Below are 12,824 nucleotides of genomic sequence, written 5' to 3' on the forward strand. Positions count from 1 at the left end.
AGGTCAGGATTTGTCATAGCAAGGACAGTAGGCAGAAATTGCTTGGATGGGGATCATCCTACCCCAATAACTCTGGCTCTTGCATATATTCTGAGATGCTTGTGTTAGGAAAAATCCTAAAATGACCCCATTCATGAGATTTCCTGTTCTCATCCCATGGTCTAGGAATACCCTGATTAGGCTCCATTACCTGGTAAAAAGTGATTTTGTAGATGTCATTAAGGTCACTAATCAGTTGATTCAGAGTTAATCAAGGGGGAATTTTCTGGGGGGCCTAATCTAATCACAAATCCATTACAAGCAGAGAGTTTTATCAAGTTGATGGCAAAAAGGGAGGTCAGAGAGATTGAAAGCATAAGAATTTGATGCATTATGAAGATGGAGTAGGTCACAGGTAAGGACCAAAGAGCAGCTTCTAGGAGATGAGAGTGACCCATGGCTGACAGCCCACAAGGTAGCAGGGACCTCGGTCTCATAGCTGGACAGAACTACATTTTGCCAACAAGCCGAATGAACTTGGAAGCAGCCTCTTCCCTGGAGTCCAGCCCAGCCAACACCTTGGTTTTAGCCTTGTGATACCAGAGCAGAGAACCCAGATGGACCTGCCCAGACTTCTGACCTACAAAACTGTGAGTTTATACATAGGTGCTGGTTTCAACACCTATTTGGTGTTTGTGGTAATTTGCTTGTTTTTTCTTTTTCTTTTTTTAGAGACGGGGTCTCACTATGTTACCCAGGCTGGAGTGTGGTGGCTATTTTCAGGCATGATCCCACTACTGATCAGCATGGGAGTTCTGGCCTGCTGCATTTCTGGCCGTGGCTGATTCACCCCTTCTTAGGCAACCTAGGGGTCCCTTACTTCCGAGAGGTCACCATAGTGATGCCAAACAGTGCAGACCCCTGATTGGCATAGGGCACTAAGGCCCAGAACTCCTGGACTCAAGGTGTCCTTTGGCCTCAGACCCTGAGTAGCTGGGGCTACAGGTGAGCACCACCATGCCTGGCAGTGATAATTCGTCATGCAGCAATGGAAAATTAGCACAACCTTCTGAGAGTCAGACATTGGGCTAGATGGAATAGAGACATAGCGGGTGCAGTCAAAAACATTTAATCTTGTGAGGACAACAAATGTAGGCTGGTACAGAGAAATGCAGGATTAAAGTTCAGATGAGTGGGGCATGGAAAATCACTGAAAAATCACTTCAGAGATGTTCTGAGAAGAGACATGGGTGGCTGGGCGCAGTGGCTCACGCCTAGCACTTTGGGAGGCCGAGGCGGGTGCATCACCTGAGGTCAGGAGTCTGAGACCAGCCTGGCCAACATGGCGAAACCCCCGCCTGTATGAAGAATACAAAAATTAGCCGGGTGTCGTGGCAGGCACCTGTAGTCCCAGCTACTCAGGAGGCTGAGGCAGGAGAATTGCTTGAACCCGGGAGGCAAAGGTTGCAGTGAGCTGAGATCACACCACTGTGCTCTAGCCTGGGCGACAGAATGAGACTCCATCTTAAAAAAAAAAAAAAGAGAGAGAGACAGAGGGCAATGGGATGTGCTGATAAAGATGGCATCAGGGATGAGCTTCATGGTCCAATGATAACATAACTCCCAACATTTAGGTGGTTCTGGGGCCCCAAAGATGCTCTATAGAGAGATGGGCATGCATAGAGGAGTGAGTCCTCCCTTTCCTTTTTACATCAAAATCAATGGGAGAAAAAAAAAAAAATCAAGAAGTGAGAATTTGGTTAAGGAGAGGATATAGGGTAAATGGCTCTTTTGGCTAAAAATTAATGAGCTCTCCCCTAAGGTGTTTATTACAGATACCATTAATAGACGATATCCGTTTTCCTTTAAAAGATGTTGCTACTGCCCAATTATCCAAAATTCTGTTTCTTTTCAACAGTATTTTACAAAAAGCCAGCACATTAAAATAAAAGGAATGTTTCAGAACCCTGGGGAGATTAAGCTGTCAGACAGCTGAGGCAGATCTTCTCTTGAGAACAGATTAATTTATTCTTTTTATCTCTGCACATCCTTCCCCAGGACCCCTGAAAGATGAGGATGTAAGTGAAGAAAATATTCTGACTACCAACTTCTCTGCTCTCTGAAGGGTGAGAGGTGGGGAGGGGTGGCAGTGAGGTTGGGCAACGGCAGATGGACAGAGGGAAAAGAAGCAAAGAAGCACTGCTCACTGAACTATGGCCTGAGAGGTCCCCAGAAACACTGCCCAGAAGGGGGCCATCTGCATCCTGCCAATTAGCATCCCAAAGACCTTGATAAATGGATGGCAAAAACATCCATTCCCCTTAATGTTTTCTTTTTTCTTTTTTCTGTCACCCAGGCTGGAGTGCAGTGGCATGATCACAGCTCACTGCAACCTTGCCCTCCTGGGCTCAAGCAACAATCCTACCTCAGTCTCCCAAGTAGCTGGGACTACAGGCATGCACCACCACACCCAGCTAATTAAAAAAAAAAAAAAAGAAAGAGAAATTATAGAGACAGGGTCACGCTACACTGACCAGGCTGGTCTTGAACTCCTGGTATTAAGCGATCTTCCTGCCTTGACGTCCTAAAGTGTTAGGATTACAGGTGTGAGCCACTTTGCCCAGCCTCATGTTGCTATATTTACCAGTTTGCTTTGTTAGGACAATGTCTCTCCTTCAGGTTCACAGAACAAGTCCCCTCTTCTTTCCCGACCTAAAATATCATAGCAAAAGATTGGAGACCTCAGATTACAAAGAAAATATTTACAACTGTACAAATCAATTTCTTAGCTTCCATTCACCTGCATATCTACCCTGAGTACCACGGAACCTATCTTGAGTTTGGGTGTGGGTGGGAAGTTGAGATGGGCCTGGTGATGATTCAATTACAGGGTATGACTGTGTTCTTGAAGGCGCCTTTCCCTCCTCGGCAGGTATACTGTGTGTACTTTTGTGCAGGACGTATGCTCAGCCCTTGCTTCAGCCTCTCTGTGCAGAGATGCTTCCTCCTCTCGGCCTGCCATGACCTGTTCCTGAGCATCTGTCTTGTTGCAGCCACTCTGTGCTGTTGCTGCCACCTAAATACCTTGTGCTCTCTCTTCCTCTTTCTTTTTTATTTTTTTGAGACTGAGTTTTGCTCTTGTCGCCCAGCCTGGAGTGCAATGGTGTGATCTCAGCTCATTGCAACCTCTCTCTCCCAGGTTCAAATGATTCTTCTGCATCAGCCTCCCGAGTGGCTGATTTTTTTTGTTTGTTTTTGAGATGGAGTCTCGCTCTGTCTCCCAGGCTGGAGTACAGTGGCGCAATCTTGGCTCACTGCCACCTCCACCTCCCGGGTCCCGGTTCAAGCAATTCTCCTGCCTCAGCCTCCCCAGTAGCTGGGATTACAGGTGTGCGCCACCATACCTAGCTAATTTTTGTATTTTTAGTAGAGACAGGGTTTCACCATGTTGGTCAGGCTGGTCTTGAACTTCTGACCTTGTGATCTGCCCGCCTCGGCCTCCCAAAGTCCTGGGATTACAGGCATGAGCCACTACACCCAGCCAGCCTGACATCTCCTTATTTACTAAGCAAATTTCTACCTATTCTTCAAGTCTCAACATAAACTCTAGCTCTATTAAGCTTTCAATGACAAGATCCCTCATGCTCCCACCAACCCTTGGTTGGCTTAGTGGACTGCGATCGTCTGTCTGTGAGGCTCTCTTTAAACCCCGCGAGTTGAGGGAGAGCTCCTCTGTTATTTTGTTCATTTTCACATTTGTTTTTTGGAGATGGAGTCTTGCTTTGTCCCCCAGGCTGGAGAGCAGTGGTGCGATCTTGGCTTACTGCAACTTCCACCTCCCAGGCTCAAGCGATCCTCCTGCCTCAGTCTCCTGAGTAGCTGGGACTACGGGCACCTGCCACCACGCCTGGCTAATGTTTTTATTTTTAGTAGAGACAGTATTTCACCATGTTGGCCAGGCTGGTCTCGAGCTCCTGACCTCTAGTGATCCACCCGCCTCGCCCTCCCAAAGTGCTGGGATTACAGATGTGAGCCACTGCACCCAGCCCGTTTTCATATTTGTGTTGCTAACCTTATTACTCTTCTGTAATTAATATTTGCTGACTGAAGGGCTGTAGAGATTACGGGCTGTCCTGTAGATGGGATGTGTGAAATGTTTGTCCTGCACAATGTCTGGCTCATCCTCCAAAGGTGCTCGTTAAATCTTGGGCTTCTCATGGAAAAGGAGTGAACACATTGAGAAAAATGCAGAGCCCTTCTGAGTGAAGCCACCCAAAATGCTAACATGCGTGGGAGGAGGGTTTATTTATAGTGGAAACAAAACAGTAAGACTTTGAAGGCCAGGTGCAGTGGCTCCCACCCGTAATTCCAGCACTTTAGGAAGCTGAGGCAGGGGATCACTTGAGTCCAGGAGTTTGAGACCAGCCTGGGCAACATGGCATAGCCTTGTCTCTACAAAAAAAAAAAAAATAGCTGGCAGTGGTGGCATCCTCCTATAGTCCCTGCTACTAGAGAGGCTGAGGTGGGAGGATCGCTTGAGCCTGAGAGGTTGAGGCTGCAGTGAGCTATGATGTGCCACTGCACTCCAGGCTGGATGACAGAGCGAGACCCTGTCTCAAAAAAAACAAAACAAAAAACCAAAAAAAGACTTTGGAAAGTACTTGTGAGACATTCAGGTTTTGAGAATTTGGGTTTGGTGAACTTATTAGAGAAGAAAAAAATAAGTAGATACCAGTTTCTTGTTGGCACTGGTCCTCATCTGCAGTCTCATTAACTTCCAATGCTGTCTACTTTTGGCAGGCCAAGGAGTTACATCCCTGGGGTGGTTTTTTGGTTTTTGCTTTTTTTAACTTAACAGTGGAAAGGACAGGAGACTTGGAGTCAAAAACTCCCAAGTCCCAGCCTTGACTCTGCCACTCTCTGCTAATGTGACCTTAAGCTCTCGGTGCCTCAATTATGTCATCCTCAAAATGGGGGTATAACAATGGCAGTTGAGATCTCACAAGGCTGTAGTGACTCCTTAATGAGATGCCTTAGATGTAGTTGACAGATTTTTTTTTTTTTTTTTTTTTTTTTGAGACAGGGTCTCGCTCTGTCACCCAGGCTGGAGTGTAATGGTACGACCTCAGCTCACTGCAACCTCTGCCTCCCGGGTTCAAGCAATTCTCCTGCCTCAGCCTCCCAAGTAGCTGGGACTACAGGTGCCCGCTACCGCGCCCAGCTAATTTTTGTATTTTTAGTAGAGACGGGGTTTCACCGTGTTGGCCAGGCTGGTCTCGAACTCCTGACCTCATGATCCTCCAGCCTCAGCCTCCCAAAGTGCTGGGATTACAGGCATGAGCCACTGCGTCCGGAGCCGGCCGACAATTTTTTTAAAAAAATTTGCGAATCAGGCAGCCTCCTGAACCAGAATAGCTTCAGAGAGACTCCCGGCAGATTCTTTGTTTAAAAACATTGTAACATCATTTTAAAAAATGAAATGAGGGCCCGGCGTGGTGCCTCACGCCTGTAATCCCAACACTTTGGGAGGCCGAGGTGGGCGGATCACGAGGTCAGGAGATTGAAACCATCCTGGCTAACACGGTGAAACCCCGTCTCTACTGAAAAACAGAAAAAATTAGCTGGGTGTGGTGGCAGGCGCCAGTAGTGCCAGCTACTCAGGAGGCTAAAGCAGGAGTATGGCGTGAACCTTGGAGGCAGAGCTTGCAGTGAGCCGAGATTGCGCCACTGCACTCCAGCCTGTGAGACAGAGCGAGATTCTGTCTCAAAAAAAAAAAAGAAATGAGTTTCATACAGCTATAAAATAGATATGTGTCAAAGATTTTATTTAACTCATTAATGAGGGATCCAGTAAAGCTTTAAAAACCAATTGGAAGGAGATGCCAAATAGCAGATACATAAATATGTAGTCAATTAGGAATGCTGAGTGCCTTTATTAATAGAGGCAAAACTGGCTTCATAGGTGCTGGTGGTAGCAGATTGGGATCAATTGCACTTCAACTGGACAAAATTCATTTGCATGTCTATGCAGGAGTCATTGATATCAGTTTTCTAAACTCATAGGGTTGAAAACCAGCTCCTACAGCTGAGAAAGCAATGTGCAAATTGTAGTTTTCTTAATTCCTAGGCAATGTGTGGTACACACAGTGCTTGTGGAAGAAGGCTGCCCGGCCTATTAAACTTTAAAAATCGCCTTTTTGTTTTTGAGACAGGGTCTCACTCTGTTACCCAGGCTGGAGTGCAGTGGCACTGTCAGGGCTCACTACAGCGTCGACCTCCTGTGCTCAAGCAATCCTCTTGCCTCGGCCTCCTAAGTAGTTGGTACAACAGGCACGTGCCACCACACCTGGCTAATTTTTAAATTTTTAGCTGAGATGGGTTCTCACTATGCTGCTCAGGCTGCTCTTGAACTCCTGGGCTCAAGTGATCTTCCTGCCTCAGCCTCCCAATGTGTTGGGATTACAGGCATGAGCTATCACACCTAGCCCCATCTTATCTTTTGTGTTTTGTTTTTAATCTCCAAGACTCTTTATTGTCTTTTTTTTTTTTTTTTTCTGTTTTCTCTTTATTTTTTATTTATTTTTTATGTTGAAATGGAGTCTCGCTCTGCTGCCCATGCTGGAGTGCAGTGGTGTGATCTCAGCTCGCTGCAACCTTGGCCTCCCAGGTTCAAGCAGTTCTCCTACCTTAGCCTCCCAAGTAGCTGGGATTACAGGAATGCACCACCACACCTAGCTAATTTTTGTATTTTTGGTAGAGATGGGGTTTCACCATGTTGGCCAGGCTGGTCTCAAACTGGTGACCTCAAGTGATCCACCTGCCTCGGCCTCCCAAAGTGCTGGGATTACAGGTGTGAATCACTGTACCTGGCCTATTGTTGTTTTTGAGAGACCTATGCTAAATTCTAGTTTTCAGAAAAGTAAAATCCTGACTCATGCAAATATAAAATGAACATGTATCAAAGATTTTAATTCATTCGTGAATGTGGAAACCAGTAAGCTGCTAAAATTTGTTCAAATGAGAATTTAATCTACAGAGATTTTTATTCTGTAAAGACATGATTCCTTTGCATTGCTATGAACAGGAATCTGTGCATTCTGATGGACAAGGAAAATTTATGTTGTCAGTTTTCTACAACTTTATCCCTACAGAATTGTTAAATAGCTTAGCCAATCACAAACAACCCAAGACACCGGCCTCTGGAGTCAGATGATTCCTGGAAGGGCCTCTAGAAACACCCAGCACTCTACTACAAGGACACCAGGATTCTCTTGCCCATTTCCAAGTCTTTGGGAGGTTTTCCTGACCCCCAGTAGGTGGGCAGCACTCCCCCATGGACAATCCTGTCTTTGCCTGCCTTTGTTGGCTTCCTCTCCTTTTCTTCTTTCTTGAGACAGTTTTGCTCTTCCCGCCCAGGCTGGAGTAGAATGACGTGATGCCGGCTCATTGCAACCTCTGCCTCCTGGGTTCAAGCAACTCTCCTGCCTCAGCCTTCCAAGTAGCCACTACGCCCAGCTAATTTTGTATTTTGTTTTTTTTTGAGACGGAGTCTCCCTCTGTCGCCCAGACTGGAGTGCAGTGGCCGGATCTCAGCTCACTGCAAGCTCCGCCTCCCGGGTTTACGCCATTCTCCTGCCTCAGCCTCCCAAGTAGCTGGGACTACAGGCGCCCACCACCTCACCAGGCTAGTTTTTTGTATTTTTTAGTAGAGACGGGGTTTCACCGTGTTAGCCAGGATGGTCTCGATCTCCTGACCTCGTGATCCACCCGTCTCGGCCTCCCAAAGTGCTGGGATTACAGGCTTGAGCCACCGCGCCCAGCCACTAATTTTGTATTTTTGTTTGTTTGTTTGTTTGTTTTTAGACAGAGTTTCGCTCTTGTTGCCCAGGCTGGAGTGCAATGGCGCCATCTCGGCTCACTGCAACCTCCGCCTCCCAGGTTCAAGCGATTCTCCTGCCTCAGCCTCCCAAGCAGCTGGGATTACAGGCACCCACCATCACGCCCGGCTAATTTTTTATACTTTTAGTAGAGACAGGGTTTCGCGATGTTGGGCAGGCTGGTCTAATTTTGTATTTTTACTAGAGATGGGGTTTCACCATGTTGGCCAGGCTGGTCTCAAACTCCTGACCTCAGGTGATCCACCAGCCTCGGCCTCCCTAAGTGCTGGGATTACAGGCGTGAGCCACCGCGCCCAGACTTCCTTTTCTTTTTGACAGGCTCATGGAACCTTTTTCCCACTCCTCCCATCCCATCGTCTTCTCCATTGGACGAGATCCTAAGCCATTACCACCAGCCTTAGAGAAAAAGGTGTCTCATTGATGGGATTCAGGACATGCTACCCTCAAATATTTTAAGCTGAAATAATGTGTGGGCTAGGTGCCGTGGTGTGTGCCTGTAATCCCTGTGCTTTGGGAGGCCAAGGTGGGCGAATTGCTTGAGGCTAGGAGTTTAAGACTGGCCTGGGCAACATAGTGAGATGCCCGTATTTACAAAAATTTTAAAAATTAGCTGGGCACAGTGATGCGTCTCTAGTCCCAGCTGCCCAGGAAGCTGTGGTGGGAGGATGGGTTGAGCCCAGGAGCTCGAGACTGCAGTGAGTCATGATGGTACCACTGCACTCCAGCCTGGGCAATAGATAGAGTAAGACCTTATCTCTAAAAAAAAAGTTAATTTAAAAAAAGAGTTTATGCAGGAAGATCTGACTTTCTCTGCTCTTTTTCCTTGAAGCAGGTTATAACACGTAGGAAGGATTTTCTGACCTTTCCCTGAAGCAGGTCATGAAATCCTAATGTAACAGGTACCCTCCTTCTACCCGGAGAACGACAGCATCTTCATCTCTGAAGACCCAGGGAGGGAGAGAATCTGAACAAACAAGCTTGCCTAGCCTCCCCATTTATTGCTGTTAGATCATACTTTTTTGCTACCTCATATTTCTCCGTGACTGTACCGTTCATCAAATCTAGCATTAAAATACTCAGGTTTCACTGTTTCATTGGGTTTTCATTTTCTTTTTTCCTTTTTTTTTTGAGACGGAGTCTTGCTCTGTCGCCAGGCTGGAGTGCAGTGGCACGATCTCAGCTCACTGCAACCTCCGCCTCTTGGGTTCAAGAGATTCTCCTGCCTCAGCCTCCTGAGTAGTTGGGACTACAGGCTCCCGCCACCACACCCGGCTAATTTTTGTATTTTTAGTAGAGATGGGGTTTCACCATGTTGGCCAGGATGGTCTCGATCTCTTGACCTCGTGATCTGCCCGCCTTGGCCTCCCTAAGTGTTGGGATTACAGGCATGAGCCACCACGCCCGGCCTGGGTTTTCATTTCCTTTTGAAGGCTTCATGCCGTGGTAAATTTACATTAAATACATTTGTATGCTTTTCTCTTTTGTTACAGGGGCTGCTGCCATGAATGTAAGATGGTAGAGGAAAATACATCTTTCCTCCCCTCCACTTGCTTCTGCAAACCTCTCTACTTCAAGACCATTCTCCTTTAATTAACATCCCTCTCTTCTGTTTCTCCAACTGCTCCTGTCCTTTATCGCCTTAGGCTTCTGTTCCATGCTTAGAAACATCTTTAAATCCCCTTTAACTTAAAAACAAACAAAAATATGAAACCACACAACTCTATTTGTACAGGAAGGCAAAGGACAGATAAAACCCTTGACTTTTTGGTGGCAAATAGCAGAGATCAAGAAACGTTTTCCTTTAAGTGCCAGGAAGTAAATTTTTTAGGCTTTGTGGGCCACATATAGTCTCTGTTGCATGTGTTCATTTTGTTTTTCTTTACAAGCCGTAAAAAATGGAAAAGCCATTCCTAACTTGTGGATAGTACAAAAACAGGCTGCAGGCCAGAAACAGGCTGCAAAACAGTGTGCTGGATCCTGGTTTGCAGAAGCAAGCATTTATTTATTTGAGATGGAGTCTTGCTCTGTCGCCCAGGCTGGAGTGCAATGATGTGATCCCACTCACTGCAACCTCCACCTCCTGGGTTCAAGCAATTCTCCTGCCTCAGCCTCCCAAGTAGCTGGCATTACAGGCGCCCACCACCAGGCCCGGCTAATTTTGTATTTTTAGTAGAGATGGGGTTTCACCATGTTGGCCAGGCTGGTCTTGAACCCCTGACCTCGTGATCTGCCCGCCTCGGCCTCCCAAAGCTGATTTTATTTTTAAACTTCTTAGCAACTCCGTGAACAGGTGTGACTATTCCCATTTCACAGCTGAGGACACAGAGGCTTAGAGAGGTTAAATAACCTACCTAGGATCACGAGAAGCAAGGACGAGGGTCAGATGTATGCCGTGATTCTTCTCCTATCCCTGCTACCTGCTGGCATACCTAATTTGGTTTACAGCTTTCATTCCTAGCAAGGTTAAATAATTGTGCAAATCAACTTCTGCAGCCAGTCCTAGCCAAAGAGCCTAGGGAAGTGAAAGAGAAAACAGAGCAAGGGGAAGGGAGAGGAAAATGATTCCAGGAAGCTCTGCTGGGGACTAGTGGTAAGGGGTAAGGGCTGTTCGACTCCTTCAGGGTGGATAGGCTATTTCTGGTTCCTGGGCACATATAGGAAGGAGGGAGGGGGGAAGGACCAGCAGGGACAGCAAGGCCGGGACAGAGGGGTTCAGTGGTCACAACTGGAATGTCTCACTTTTTTTTTTTTTTTTGAGATGGAGTTTCACTCTGTCACCTAGGCTGGAGTGTGGCAGCACAATCTTGGCTCATTGCAACTTCTGTCTCCTGGGTCAAGTGATTCTTCTGCCTCAGCCTCCCAAGTAGCTGGGATTACAAGTGTGCACCACCATGCCCGCCTAATTTTTGTATTTTTAGTAGAGATAGGGTTTCACCATGTTGCCCAGCCTGGTCTTGAACTGGTGACCTCAAGTGATCCACCCAACTTGGCCTCCCAAAGTGCTGAGATTACAGGCGTGAGCCATCGCGCCTGGCCAAAGAACTTTTAAAGAAAGCAAACATCCACTCAGATGGTGCAGACGGCTATAACCAAGTACTATAGATGGCATGGCTTATAAAACAACAGAACTTTGTTTCTCACAGCTCTGGAGGCTGGAAGTCTGAGATTAGGGTACCAGTGTGGTCAGGTTCTGGTGAGGTCTCTCTTCCAGGTTGCAGATGCTGACTTCACTGGGGTCTTCCTTTTATAAGTGAACGAATCCCATTCCCAAAGCTCCACTCATGATGTAATCACTTCCCAAAGGCTCTACCTTCTAATACCACTACCTTAGGGGTAGGGATTTCAACCTATGAATTTGTGAGGGAGGGACACAAACAGTTAGTCCCTAACAGGTGGATCGCATTACATTAGAACTGCCTGAAGAGGGTGTTGAAAATACCTTCCTTCAGTCAGGTGTGGTGGCTCATGCCTGTACTCTCAGCACTTTGGGCGGCCCAGGCAGGCGGATCATTTGAGGTCAGGAGTTCAAGACCAGCCTGGCCAACATGGTGAAACCCCGTCTCTACTAAGAATAGAAAAATTAGCCGGGCGTAGTGGCATGTGCTTGTAGTCCCAGCTACTTGGGAGGCTGAGGCAGGAGAATCGCTTGAATCTGGGAAGCAGAGGTTGTAGTGAGCTGAGATTGTACCATTGCACTCCAGCCTGGGAGTCACAGCCAGATTCAGTCTCAATTAAGGAAACAAAAACAAAAACAAAAATATACACCCTTCCTCAGCTCTCCTGAAGCCCCCAAGATTCTCATTTAACAGGTCTGAGTAGTGCCCAGAAAATCTTCATTCTTCATTTTCAGCAAACTTTCTTTTTTTTTCTTTTTTTTTTTTGAGACGGAGTCTCGCTCTGTCCCCCGGGCTGGAGTGTAGTGGCGCGATCTCGGCTCACTGCAAGCTCTGCCTCCCGGTTGACGCCGTTCTCCTGCCTCAGCCTCCGGAGTAGCTGGGACCACAGGTGCCGCCACCTCACCCGGCTAGTTTTTTGTATTTTTAGTAGAGACGGGGTTTCACCGTGTTAGCCAGGATGGTCTCGATCTCCTGACCTCGTGATCCACCGGCCTCGGCCTCCCAAAGTGCTGGGATTACAGGCGTGAGCCACCGCGCCCAGCTCAGCAAACTTTCTAAGCCTGATGCTAGTGTTTTCTTTTCTTTTCTTTTCTTTTTTTTTGAGACGGAGTTTCCTTCTTGTTGCCCAGGCTGGAGTGCAATGGTGAAATCTTGGCTCACTGCAACCTCTGCCTCCTGGGTTCAAGCAATTCTCCTGCTTCAGTCTCTCTAGTAGCTGGGATTACAGGTGGATGCATGATGCCCAGCTAATTTTTGTATTTTTAGTAGAGATGGGGTTTTACCATGTTGCTCAAGGCTGGTCTCGAACTCCCGACCTCAGGTGATCTGCCCACCTTGGCCTCCCAAAGTGCTGGGATTACAGGCGTAAGCCACCGTGCCCGGCCTTCTGTTTTGTTTTTTTGCTTTTTTTTTTTTTTTTGAGTTAGGTACTCACTTTGTTACCCAGGCTGGAGTGCTGTGGCGCCATCTCCACTCACTGCAGCCTCTGCCTCCCAGGCTCAAGTGATCCTCCCACCTCAGCCTCCTGAGTAGCTGGGACTACAGGTGTGTGCTATCTTGCCCAGCTAATTTTTCTATTTTTTATGAAGACGAGTTCTTGCCATGTTGCCCAGGCTAATGATGCTGGTGTTTTCTAAATCAGTTTGAAAAACATTGTACTAAAGAAATTATGTATGAATGTTAGAGATATTTTCTTTGAAGAAATTACATAATATATATGTAGTGTAAGTAAATTCCAAAATGCAAAAAAAAAAAAAAAAAAATTACTTGAAATCCTACTTGTTTAGGATACCGTTAGTAACATTTTTATGTATATTCTTCCACATTTTCC

The sequence above is a fragment of the Chlorocebus sabaeus genome, chromosome 18, assembly GCF_047675955.1.
Source record: "Chlorocebus sabaeus isolate Y175 chromosome 18, mChlSab1.0.hap1, whole genome shotgun sequence".
Taxonomy (NCBI): Eukaryota; Metazoa; Chordata; class Mammalia; order Primates; family Cercopithecidae; genus Chlorocebus; species Chlorocebus sabaeus.